Raw genomic sequence first — 13,677 nt, forward strand, 5'->3', positions numbered from 1 at the left:
AAGTCAATGTCCATATCCCGTCCTTCACATATACAGTATTCATAAAGAAAGACAAAAAAACACACACACAACAGCATTTACATCGATCCATGAGTGTTCAGAGGTGATGCCCATATTATCCAAGATGCGGCACGACATTAAGGCACTACAGCTGAACGTTTGCCCCTATATCCAGCTTTACTTCATTAGTATAAACAGTTCAGAATCAGAGAATCAGATCAGAATCAGAAAGGGTTTATTGCCAAATGTTGAGCAGGTTTACAACATTAGGAAATTGCTGCGGTGCTTCAGTGCAAACATAGTGTCATAAATAGCACTTAAATAGACATGAAAAAATAAAAGTAGGGATAAGAATTAAAAGTGCTACGTAGAAAGATATGTGCATGAGCTATACATGAGATATATACATGAGAATAAGAATTAAGAGTGCTACGTTGAAAGATATATACATGAGTGCAGGTGGTGATCAGTGCCAAACATGGAATGATGCAGTGACACAGCGTAGGGTCATGTGTTAGTGGTGGGAACAGTCATACGGTTATTGTTCATGTGTCCAACAGCAGAGGGGAAGAAACTGTTCTTGTGGCGAGAGGTTCTGGTGCGAATGGACCGGAGCCTCCTGCCTGAGGGGAGCAGGTCAAACAGACTGTGTCCAGGGTGAGAAGGGTCAGCTGAGATCCGAGCTGCACGCCGCAATGTCCTGGAGGTGTACAGGTCCTGCAGAGATGGGAGTCTGCAGCCAATCACCTTCTCAGCAGAGCGCACAACACGCTGCAGTCTCTGTTTGTCCCTGATAGTGGCTCCAGCGTACCACACGGTGATGGAGGAGGTGAGGATGGACTCGATGATTGCAGTGTAGAACTGCATCATCGTCCGTGTTGGCAGGTTGAATTTCTTCAGCTGCCTCAGGAAGTACATCCTCTGCTGGGCTTTCTTGATGACGGAGGTGATGGTGGGCTCCCACTTCAGGTCCTGGGTGATGGTGGTACCCAGGAAGCGGAATGAGTCCACAGAGGTGATGGGGGTGTCAGTCAGGATGATGGGGGGGCAGTGGGGCTGTGTGCTTCCTGAAGTCCACAATAATCTCCACTGTCTTCTGGGCATTCAGCACCAGGTTGTTGTGGCTGCACCAGGACACCAGACGTTCAACCTCCCTCCTGTAGGCAGACTCATCCCCGTCAGAGATGAGCCCAATAACGGTGGTGTCATCTGCAAACTTGATTAGCTTGACAGACTGGTGGGTGGAGGTGCAGCAGTTGGTGTACAGGGAGAAGAGCAGAGGAGAAAGAACACAGCCCTGAGGGGAGCCGGTGCTGATGGTCCGGGAGTCCGAGACATTCTTTCCCAGCCTCACATGCTGCTTCCTGTCCGTCAGGAAGTCAGTGATCCACCGGCAGATGGGATCAGGCACATTCATCTGGGAAAGCTTGCCTCGGAGATGGTCTGGAAGGATGGTGTTGAAGGCAGAGCTGAAGTCCACAAACAGGATCCTGGCGTAGGTTCCTGGGGAGTCCAGATGCTGCAGGATGAAGTGTAGGGCCATGCTGATGGCGTCGTCTGCAGACCTGTTGGCTCTATATGCAAACTGCAGGGGGTCCAGGAGGGGGGCCGTGAGGGTCCTGAGATGGGAGAGAACTAGGCGCTCAAAAGACTTCATGACCACAGATGTCAGAGCCACGGGTCTGTAGTCATTTAGTCCAGTGATCCTAGGTTTCTTGGGGACAGGGATTATGGTGGAGGACTTGAAGCAGGCAGGCACATGACATGCCTGCAGTGAGGAGTTGAAAATGCCAGAAAACACTGGGGCCAGCTCGTTTGCACAGTGTCTGAGGGTGGCAGGAGACACACCGTCTGGGCCGGGAGCTTTTCGAGCATTCAGACTCTTAAACTGCTTCCTCACATCTGCTTCATGAATATGAAGAGTTGTGGTCGGAGGAGGTGGTGTGAAATCCTCTTTTGTGTGGGGTGAGGAGGGGGGTGTTGCAGGTGAAGTGATTGAAGGTGGTGATGGCTCTATGGAGGGGGGAGAGGTGGGGGAATGAGTGTCCAAAGTGTCTCTATTGTTGGGGCCGTTGGAGGTGTGAAGGCTGCCTGTTGGCTCGTCAAAACGGCAGTAGAAGTCGTTGAGGGTGTTGGCTAAGAGCAAGTCGTCAGTGGAGTGGGGGGTTTTAGGCTTGTAGTTTGTGATATTCCTAAAACCTTTCCACACAGAGGCCGAGTCATTCTCTGAGATCTGCTGCTGCATCTTCTCAGAGTGCTGATGTTTGGCAATGTCCACTTCTTTAGTGAACCTGTACTTGGCCTCTCTGTAGCAGTCCCTGTCTCCGCTTCTGAACGCCTTTCTCTTTTCCAGCCACAGCTTTTTGAGTTTAGGAGTAAACCAGGGTTTGTCATTGTTATAACTCACCCTGGTGCGTGATGGCACAATGCTGTCCTCACAGAAGTGGATATAGGAGGTGACAGTGTCCGTAAACTCGTCCAAGCTGTTAGAAGCAGCCTTCAATGTGTCCCAGTCTGTGGTCTCCAAAAACGTGCGAAGTAGGGGCCCTCATAGGAAGGCAGACACTTGCGAACCTTGTGCCGCACTCTCTTGGTCCCTTTGATCAGATGCCACACTGCAGCGCCGACTGGATACTGAACTTGGCAGATATTCTTATCGTACTGTTTCTTAGTGCGCTCAACAGATTTCCCGAGAGCCTCCCGTGCCAGTTGGTGGGAAAGCTCCAGCCTTTCCCTGAGTTGCACCACATACTGTGGTACAGTGCAGTTGGGGGTGTCGTCGGCCGGCAGACCCGCGACCAGGTCAATAGGCTCGGTTATCTCTCGGCCCAGAAGCATCATGTTTGGGGTCAATCCTGTGGAACTGTGCTTAGTTGCCCGATAAGCCATGACAGCATAGAGGATCATTATATCCCAATCCCAGTGGCAGCGCTCCGCGGTGGTGGCTAAGGCCTTCTGCAGGGTAGCATTAAAACGCTCTACCTGGCCATCGGAATGTGGATGAAAGGGCGTGGTGCGTGTCTTTTTGATTCCGAACAGTTCACACATCCCCTGGAACACATCTGACTCAAAGTTGGTGCCCTGGTCGCTATGCAGAGACTGTGGGGCTCCATATCTACATACCCACTCCGCAACAACCTTTGATGCCACTGTGGGTGCTTGTCCATCGGGGACTGGATAAGCCTCCACCCACTTGCTGAAGTAGTCTTGTACCACCAATATGAACCGCTTATGCCTTTCTGTTTCGTTCAACGGTCCCATCAGATCGACTGCAATCCTCTCCATGGGGGCGCCAACACGTACCTGATGCTATTCCGATGCTTCAGGACTGTTTCCACTGCACAGACTGGGATGTATTCAAGGTGCAGGACACTGACAATCGTGTCGCATTGGACAGTTACACCTCCACTGTCTTGGACTACATCTGTTTCTGTGTGGACAATGTAACAACTTGGAAACGATTCCGTGTGTTCCCTAATAATCCACCCTGGATGACACACGGAGTTCAACAACTTATTCGAACAAGGAACAACGCTTTCAAATCCGGGGACCAGGAGGCATACAGTGCTGCCAGGGCCAACCTGAGAAGAGGCATCAAGACTGCCAAGCAGCAGCACAGGAGGCGTATCGAGGCCAGGTTTGAGAACAACACAAACCCAAGGCAGGTCTGGAAGGGCATCAGGGCTATCACGGACTACAAAAGAAGAACACCATCACACTCAGCCGACAGTTCTACTCTGGCTGAGGATCTAAATCTCTTTTATGCCCGTTTTGATAGGGAGAACACCGACCCTGTCCTGTCCCCTCTCCCCTCAACCGATCCTGCTCCAGTCCTGAGCACTCATGAGCTGAGGCGTGTGTTCCGGAGCATTAACACCAGGAAGGCGGCCGAGCCAGATGGAGTGCTGGGCCGGGTGCTAAAAGACTGTGCTGTGGACCTGGCGGACGTCTTCACCTCTATATATAACACCTCGTTGTCCTGTTCACTGGTACCATCCTGTTTCAAAGCAGCAACCATCGTTCCCATCCCAAAACAGTCAAATGTCACATGTCTGAACGATTTCAGACCTGTGGCACTAACCCCCATTCCCGCCAAATGCCTGGAGAGACTGGTCATTAAACACATCAGAGCTGCTTTTCCACCATCCCTGGACTCGCACCAGTTTGCATACAGGGAGAACCGGTCAACCGAGGATGCGATCGCCACAGTGCTGCACACATTACTGAAGCACTTGGAACACAGGAACACCTATGCACGGCTCCTCTTTGTAGACTACAGCTCGGCTTTTAATACCATCCGGGAGGGCTAGTAGGAGGAGTTGGCCGTCCGACTGCGGTCTGGGGTGTGGGGCCTCCCTGCTGCTGCGGAGTCGGGGTGGTCTGCCTCTCCCCACCGCAGGGAAAAGGGTAACACCACCTGGGTCTGGGTGCAATTCCCCCCTCCAGGGACAAGGGTACCTAGACCCGGTTTGTAGAGTACGCTTGGGGAGTGTGATTGTGTGTACAGCGTCTCTTTATGTTTGTCTCCACGTTGGTTGAGTGTGGAGTGAGTGCATATGAGAGCATGAGGGTGGGAATGGATGTTTGTGTCTGTGTGTGCCTGTATGTCTGTGTCTATATGTCAGGTTGGGTATCAGACGCCACCTCTCTGGGGACACCTCAGGCCCTCCAAGGTTTGGAGGCCTATCTCCACCCACCACCACTTCCCCTGCCGGTGGCGGACTCCCTCAGGTGTCGGTGTGTTGGTGGTTCTTTGTGTCTGGGGGTGGGCGTCCGGGTACACACCGGCTCACTCCTTGGCGGCCGCTTGTCGGGGCCTGGGGCCTGGGGCTCGCTCGGGCCCCTTTGGAGGTGGGGTGCCCCCGGCCTCTCGGCCTGGGGCTCGGTCACTCAGGCGCAGCTGGGGGCCGGCGGAGCTCACGGGCGCGTCACTGCAACTCCCCCTGACTTCTGCTCCGCGGCTGCTGGGCGAGCCCTCATCTGGGACTCTCCTCAGCTCTTACTGGAACAGTGGCGCGGCTGCCCCTCTGTTGGTCTTCCATGGTCTCTTGTGTTCTGGGGGCCTCTGGATGTCTGGAGTTTTGATCTCCTCCATACCCGCTTCACACCCTGGAGGACGGGGCTGTGGCCCCCCCACACTCCCTAGCAGATCATTACATGGAGAAACCTTTGGAATGCAAGCATGCTGATCCACACAGGTATGCACACATGGGTATTCACAGACGCGGACTAAAGCTTTCTTGGCTGCTACCTCAAAGCACACTGTGCGCTGTCTATCTTGCGTGCTGCACAATATCGTTTATTATTTAGTAAATATTGATATCTATGACTAGCTAGTTTATTGTGATGGTGCTTTGTTTTCTCTATTATTATGTTGCTCTTTGTTGTTTGCTGTCTCCTCTGTTTGTTTTTTTTGTTTGTTTGTTTTTTTTTTCTCCATACAGGTGACCCAGGAGTTCTTTTTTTTTTTTTTCTCTCTCTCTCTTCCCCCCCCTTCTCACCGTCTCTTCTCCCCTTTGGTTTTCTTTCTTTCTCTCCCCCTCTTTCTCTCATTCATTCCCCCTGTCCTATTTATTTAAAAAAAAAAAAAAAAAAAAAAAAAAATGACAAAGGATGAACTGAAGCTCTGCCATCACGTAATGTCGCATACTGCTGTTTCTGATGTCATTAAAAAAAAAAAAAAAAAAAAAAAAAAATACCATCCGGCCATACAAACTCCACCAACTGGGACTTAACTCCTCTCTGTGCAACTGGATTGTGGACTTCCTCACTAACCGTAGACAGAGTGTCAGAGTGGGTAAGAACACCTCTTCCACCCTTGTGGTCAACACCGGTGCCCCTCAGGGGTGTGTTCTGAGCCCTCTGCTATACACTCTCTTCACCCATGACTGTATTTCCTCCTGCGCGTCCAATCTCATTGTTAAGTTTGCAGATGACACTACAGTGCTCGGACTTATATCCAACAATGATGAGACAAACTATAGGACAGAGGTGCAACAACTAGAGTCATGGTGCCACGACAATAACTTGGTCTTAAACACCAAAAAGACCAAGGAGATCAGAATCAGAATCAGAATACTTTATTCATCCCGAGGGAAATTAGGGGTTACAGCAGGCAGCACGCTAATGGCGCATGCGCACTCACAAAGGAACCTTCTGACCAACTTTACACAAACATCACATTGGGGAGACATGTCAGAAAGGTAGGCTGATAGGAAAAACAACGAAAATACACTACATGAGGTAAGAGGAGGAGAAAAAAAACTCCACTCAGACTGAGCTCCTGGTGGGAGAACAGTTTGATAACAGAAAAAACACCTCAGCACAAAAGCACATGACTATCAACACACCATAGAAACACGAGACAAGCAACAGGGGCGGGTAAAGGGTAAGAGAGAGCCGGCGTAGACAGCGCATCCGGTCCTGCAGCATCTGCGCTGGTCCAGTTGACTGCTATCATCCCCGGTAGGGCACAAGCATCGAAGGCGTTGGAAAGGGAGGGGGATGAGTGAGTGCTTGTCAGTGTAAGTGTGTGTGTGTGTGTGTCCAGAGTTCAGCGGAGACAGTGTCCTTCACACTATCAGGCTAAGTAAACAGTCTGCCAGCCAACCCAGGTGGCCTTCATGGGACGGGAAGAATAGTCATCACACAGTCGTTATCAGGGAGTTGTTTTGGTGGGCTCCAGATCATTGTAGATTTCCGGAAGAGGGGTCATAACAACCATCTGCCTCTCTTCATTGGCAGTGAGGCGGTGGAGAGGGTGAGCAGTTTTAAATTCTTGGGGGTAACTGTGACCGAGGACCTGTCCTGGGGCAACCATATCACCTCAGTTGCACGGAAGGCCCAACAGCGCCTCTACTACCTGAGGAGACTGCGGAGCGCACACATTCCCAGATCTCTGATGTTGAACTTCTACAACTGTGCCATCAGCAGCGTTCTGACGTATGGATTTCTAGTGTGGTTCCCCAGCTGCACCAAGGCCGATCAGCAAGCACTCCAGCGGGTGGTGAAAGAAGCTGGCAGAATTATTGGAACAAGTCTGCCAGAGATCAGTAATATCTTCCCCACTCGCTGTCTGAGGAGGGTGCACAGTATCCTGCGGGACCAACATCACCCTGCGCGCCACCTTTTCCATCTGCTGCCCTCAGGGAGAAGGTACAGGTCTATACAGGCCAGAACATCCAGACTGGCCAACAGCCTGTATCCACAGGCTGTGAGGCTCCTGAACTCTCTGCCCCCCTCTCACGGACAATAACCATATCCAACTTCTTAATAGCAATGAACTGGTCTGCATTGGTGCATCATATCTTTATTCTCTTCCCCCTCCTGCCCCCCCCCCCCCCCTCATTCTTAAATAGATAACTATCATATCTGATATCATATCTCACAGTACAATAATATTGAATGGGTTGCATTGTTGTATTTTGTCATGTTTCTCAGGTCTTTGTCTGAATTTCTACGAACATTATTGCTAAGGATTGTCTTATTGCATTGGAGTCACACTGGGTTAAATATGTACACTTGGGTTTTAAGGGGTATTTATTATTTTCTTCTTTTTTTGGGTTGTATGGAAGCCCCAAACGCAATTTCATTGTTCTTGACAATGACAATAAATAAATACTAAATACTAAATACCGTGCCCATCGCTGCCTGGGGGGGTTTTTAGGGGCCGCGCCCTTTCAGCACAACTGGTGCAAGTGCGGCACCACAGGGTCACATCATCTTTCATGTTGTACCAGTAGTACCTATTCTTCAAGCGTGCCAGGGTCCTTTCTGCCCCAAAGTGGCCGCCCACTGGGCCATCGTGCATCTGCTGCATTACGGAGTAACGATAGGCGTGAAGCAGAAGGATTTGGGGGAAAAACACATTACTTTCTGTACAGTGGAATTTCCTCACCAGCACTCCATCTTTTAGGTACAGTCTTTTCCACTGCGCCCAGTAGGCTTTGGTTGCGGGGCTGCATGCCGCTACATCGGCCCAGACGGGCCGACCTCCCCCTTTTTCCTTCCATTCCCAAACTGGGCCTATATCCACATCGTTCTTCTGGCTAGCCAAGAGCTGTTCTGGGGTCCAGCCACTGAACAAGCTAGTGTGATGGGACTCATCCACCCGGTGGATATTTGGGCGGGTGTCGTGGCTACTACCGGAACAACAGTCCACTGCTGCTACGGGTGCACACTCTGGTTCTGCTACCCGGCTTTTCCCATCGGTACCATCAGGCCCCACTACCCCCACTGGGGGCTGCCCTGGGGGGGTTATGCTGGTACAACAGTCCTCTAAGTTACACTGCACACCTTTATGCTCGAACCGGCCGCTGTTGATGGTGGGCTCTGGGAGTGTGCACGGGCATGAAGCGCGGCAGGGTCTCCTGGAAAGTGCATCCGCATTCTGGTGGTTTTTCCCAGGTCGGTGCAGCACCTGGAAGTTATACTCTGCCAGCTTCTCCAACCAGCGGGCCAGCTGGCCCTCGGGCTCCCTCAGCCTGGTCAGCCAGCGGAGGCTGCTATGGTCAGTCCGGACAGTGAACGGCCTACCCAGCAGGTACTGTCTGAAGTGGGAAGTGAACGCCACAACCGCCAGAAGCTCTCGCCTGGTCGTACAATAGTTTTGTTCGGTAGCTGACAGCCACCTGCTCCCATAGGCCAAGACCCGCTCTTCGCCCCCTTGCACTTGGGAGAGAATCGCTCCGATCCCACAATTGCTGGCATCAGTGTCGAGGAAGAAGTCACCCTGGTCCAGTGGGTAACCCAGGACAGGGGCTGCTGTAAGCCGTCTTTTTAATTCCTGGAATGCTCCCTGGCACTCAGCAGTCCAGTTAAAACGGGCATACTTAGTGAGTTCGTGGAGGGGTTTGGCTACTGTGGCAAAGTCCTCCACGAACCGGCGGTAGTATGAGGCTAAGCCAACAAACTGACGCACTTCTGTGACGGTCCGCGGTGCAGGCCAGTCCGTCACCTGCTGGACTTTCTGGGGATCTGTGGAAATACCTCCAGCAGAGATGATATGGCCCAGATAGGCCACCTGCTCCCAAAACAGGCAGCATTTAGATGGCTTCAGTTTTAGGTTGGCTCCACGCAATCTGATGAACACTTGCTCGAGCCGCTCCAGCATCTGGGTGCTATCCTGACCCAGGACAATGATGTCATCTAGGTATACTAAGCATGTCTCCCACTGCAGCCCAGCCAGGACTCTGTCCATAAGCCTTTGGAATGTGGCCGGTGCATTGCACAGTCCAAACGGCATCACATTCCACTCGAACAATCCCTTACGAGTACAAAATGCAGCTGCTTTTCGGGCTCTGGGGGTCATCTCTACCTGCCAGTACCCTGAAGTCAGGTCTAGTGTACTGAAGTACTTGGCAGTAGAAAGCGTGTCAAGGGTGTCCTGGATGCGTGGAAGGGGATAAGCGTCTTTAAGGGTTCGCTCATTTAGTGGTCTATAGTCCACGCATAGTCTGGGACTCTGGTCTTTCTTCTTCACCATCACAATTGGAGCAGCCCAGCCGCTATTGCTAGGTTGAGCTAGCCCAGCCTCCAGGCTCTGCTGTACTTGCTGGTCGGCCGCTATTTGTTTGTCCCCTGCCATCCTGCACGGCAGGTGCTTAACTGGTGGCCCTGGCGTGGTCAGGATGTCATGCTGGACAACACCAGTGCGACCAAGGTCATTTGGGCCAGTGGAGAAGACATCACCGTAGGACCTCAGCAGGCCTGCCAGATCGTAGCGGGCAACGTGAGTCAAACCGGGGCTGCTCTCGGCGTAAAGGGCCTGCAAATGGCTTGGTACAGAAGCAGGGGGAGTACCATTAAGCTCGAGGGCAGCCAAGACCCTTGGTGGGTGACCCCCGACCCCTCCAGGACCTGCACGGGCTGAAGAACCCCTGCCACGGCACCCCGCTTTAAGGTGACAGCTGCGGCCCCAGAGTTAAAGACTCTGATTGGGATGCTAGAGGGTTTACTAGGTTGCACAACTGCGTGAGCTACCAGTACTTGGTGCTTCTCCACAAAGCCCTTTGTGGGGCTTAGCATCATGTCTCTATGAGCGGCACAGTGGGAGCTGGAAAACCCGGGGACCACATACTCGCAGCCTGGTTCCAAAACCGTAGTGCGTGCCACCCTAACAACAAGCACCTGAGGTTGAGGGCCCACACCAAAACATGGTATCTTTTCATTAAACAGGGTTATCTCTTGGCGGCCGTAGTCTAAGCAAGCGCACGATTGTTGCAGGAAAGGGTGCTCCAGGATAACTTCAGTGCCTTCAGCCATGTCGGCCAAAAGAAAGTCTACATTTTTAACACCGCTCCCCACATGTACAGGCAGGATGACCTCGCCCAGAACGGCCAATCCCTCTGGACCAATGCCTTGTAGAGTCTGAGCAATGGATGCCTGCACCTGGGGTCTTGACTCTGCGGGGACAAAGCGTTATAAAAATAGCTTTGTCCCCGTTGCTGTCACTGAATTAAATAAGAACTGTTTTTGATTCGAAATATTAAAGTATGTGTCACAGTGAGTTTTATATATTTACTAGGTATGTGTTTTTAAAGGGATGTCAAATGCTGTCATTTTTCTGTAAAGCAAATTTACCTTGCCTTTAGGTATAAATAAAGTTACCTTACCTTACCTTACCTATGGTGTTAAAATAGTGGAGGGGCAGCACATTCCGCCGTGCACCAGAATCCAGCAAGGCCCGTATTTCCCGTCCCTGTATTACTATCTGGACACACATCACATCTTGGCCTCCGTTGTGGAACACTGTGCCTGGGTCAGGGGCTGGGCCTCTAGCAGCTTTTACAGGCTTTTGGGCAGGTGAGCGAGGAGAGGGGCAGTTCCTCTGTAGATGTCCTATGCCGGAGCAGTTATGGCAAACAGCCTCCTTCCTGCTTGACTTGTTGGATGTGCTCCAGCTTTGGCGCCCATGCTGGATAGGTCTTTGAGCCCTCTCCGGTGGTTCATAACTTAGCATATGAACATTCTCCCGTAATGCAGCTGTTCGGGCCCCTGTGCTGTAGAGACTCGTGGCCCTGGCTGCATAAGCTGCGTGACTGCCCTGGCGGCCCTTTTCGTTGTCTCGAACCTGTGGGCGATTTCATAGGCTCTTGCCAGGGTGCGTGGTTGTTCTTCCAACAATTTCTGGACCATTTCAGCATCTGCCAAAGCATTAGTGAAGATCTCTACAGCAATACAGTCCTGCTCCAGCTCGGAGCGGTTGGCATACACAATGGAAACCTTCTCATAAATATCATCTCTGAGGGTGTGCAGGGCCTCACCTGGTTTCCTGATTCTCTGCCGTAGCTCAATGCCAATGGCTGCTGCATGCTCTGAACACGGCCCATAGGCAGCCTCCACCTCCTCCACAATCCTCTGGTAACTCCAGCGAGCAGATTTGGGGTTTTTGTGGATTATGGCTCCAGCTGCGCCCCTCAGGCTGAATCTCAGTTGGACAGCCATGGTGTTCTCCGTCCAGCAGTTGGCCTTTGCACAGGTCTCGAACTGATAGAGAAAGTCTTTCCATGACCCTGACCCATCGAAATGGTCTGGTTGTAATGTGGGAATTTTCTCCTTGCCCCTTGTCTGTCCATCAGCACTACAATCTGCAAAACCACCGTCTTGCACTACACCAGGAAAACAGCCGCGTGGCCCTGGCATGGCTTGTTTTGAACTGTGACCCTGGTCATGCTTACAAAGCCCACACCCCCCATCTGGTGCTGGTATTACCATGCGAGGTGTTGGGGAAAAATAGCCCTGAGCTGGCATTTCATAGCTGTATTGCGCAGGTTGGGGTATACCCGGCATAATGTGTAGCTTCGCTGGCTCAGTAAACCGTGTTTTTCTAGGGACACTGCAGGTACAGTTCATGGCGGTGAATGGCTGGCTGCATGGCCGAGATGTAACAATCCGAGATGGGTGATCATGCAGGCCATGCTGTCCCACTGTGAGTGGTGTAGATGCAGTGTTACCAGGGCCTTCGCAGTCTGAGCACTGCAACTGCTTAAACTCACTGCACACTGCATTCTGCTTCGCTATTGGTGTTAAGAAAGGGTTGGTGTGAGCTGAAGGTGGCGGGGTGAGATGCCATGCAGCCTCAAACTCTGTCGTATCGACTGCTGCTATGCTCGCCGCTGGCGTTAACTCTATGTCCGTGATGAAGGGGTTGCTGCTGTGGATTCTATTGTTTACATAAGTGGCATGGTCCACATTAGCTGTGCCACTCTCTGGTGTTTCTGACAAAAATGGGTTGCTGCTCTTACTGAAGTACATTACCATGCCATCCCCTTCAGCATCTCTCGGAGCCGCCATTTTCTCTGTCGTCCGAGGGAAAAGAGAGAAAAAAGTTCGCTCCCTCTCTCTCGGCGCTTTGCGGAGTTTAATCCCGGAAAAGAGCCCCCAGTGTTACCGCGCCAGATCCGCGGCCCCGAACCGTAGTAAGGAAACCTCTGGCAGTTACTTGAAGGTTCCGTAACTGACTCGCAGCCGGCAACAGCTTACTATACAGGTCAACTCTGCTAGCAAGAAGATCGAGGGAGGCGTAGGAAACTGCTTTACCGAACCTTTATTTCTCCTCCAAGGCACGAACACCGCGTACAGTGGGCTGAAACAGTTTACTCACAGCGGGCATCGCCGATACAACTCTGGCTGTCGAGGGAGTTATTATATTCCTTTTATTTATTTTCCCTTCGTCTCTTCTGTAGCTAACCGTTACTCTTCCTTTTCCTTTTTTTTGCTCTACCCCCCGTACACATTTCCCATCAGGCTCATCCTTAAAGGGCCACGCCTGTAACACCAGCCTGGACCCACGCACGTATCCGAGGCCTGTAAAGACTTCACTGAAATCACGTGTCCGACATTTAACTTCAGCTTTTACCTGTTAATTAAACGTTGTCCTGCTGCTGAGTGAGCTCTCATCTGGGACTCTCCTCAGCTCTTACTGGGACAGTGGCGCAGCTGCCCCTCTGTGGGTCTTCCTTGGTCTCTTGTGTTCTGGGGGCCTCTGGATGTCTGGAGTTTTGATCTCCTCCATACCTGCTTGATACCATAAAGGACAGGGCTGTGGCTCCCCCACACTCCCTAGCAGATCATTACATGGAGAAACCTCTGGAATGCAAGCATGCTGATCCACACAGGTATGCACACAGGTGTACACATGGGTATTCACAGACGCGGACTACAGCTTTCTTGGCTGCTGCCTCAAAGCACACTGTGCGCTGTCTATCTTGCGTGTTGCACAATATCGTTTATTATTTAGTAACTATTGATATCTATGGCTAGCTAGTTTATTGTGATGGTGCTTTTTTTTTTTCTATTATTATGTTGCTCTTTGTTGTTTGCTGTCTCCTCTGTTTTTTTTTCTCCATACAGGTGACCCAGGAGTTTTTTTTTATTTTTTGTTTTTTTTTTGTTTGTTTTTTTTTTCTCTCTTCCCCCCCTTCTCACCGTCTCTTCTCCCCTTTGGTTTTCTTTCTTTCTCTCCCCCTCTTTCTTTCATTCTTTCCCCCTGTCCTATCCCACAGTTATGTCTGTCCCGTTTGCAACTGAAAATAAAATAAATTCATAATTATAATAAAGGTCAATCAAATGGACCAATATGGCAAGGCCATGATGATCCACTTGGTAAAATAAATCCGCTTGGCATCTTTCTTGGCCTCAAGACAACAATTCTGATGCTAAAGATCCAAACGGGAC

Source organism: Aulonocara sp. 'chitande type north' Nkhata Bay, linkage group LG14, assembly GCF_057382095.1.
Source record: "Aulonocara sp. 'chitande type north' Nkhata Bay isolate Kocher_YH1m ecotype deep benthic linkage group LG14, A_spYH_male_GT1.1, whole genome shotgun sequence".
Classification (NCBI taxonomy): domain Eukaryota; kingdom Metazoa; phylum Chordata; class Actinopteri; order Cichliformes; family Cichlidae; genus Aulonocara; species Aulonocara sp. 'chitande type north' Nkhata Bay.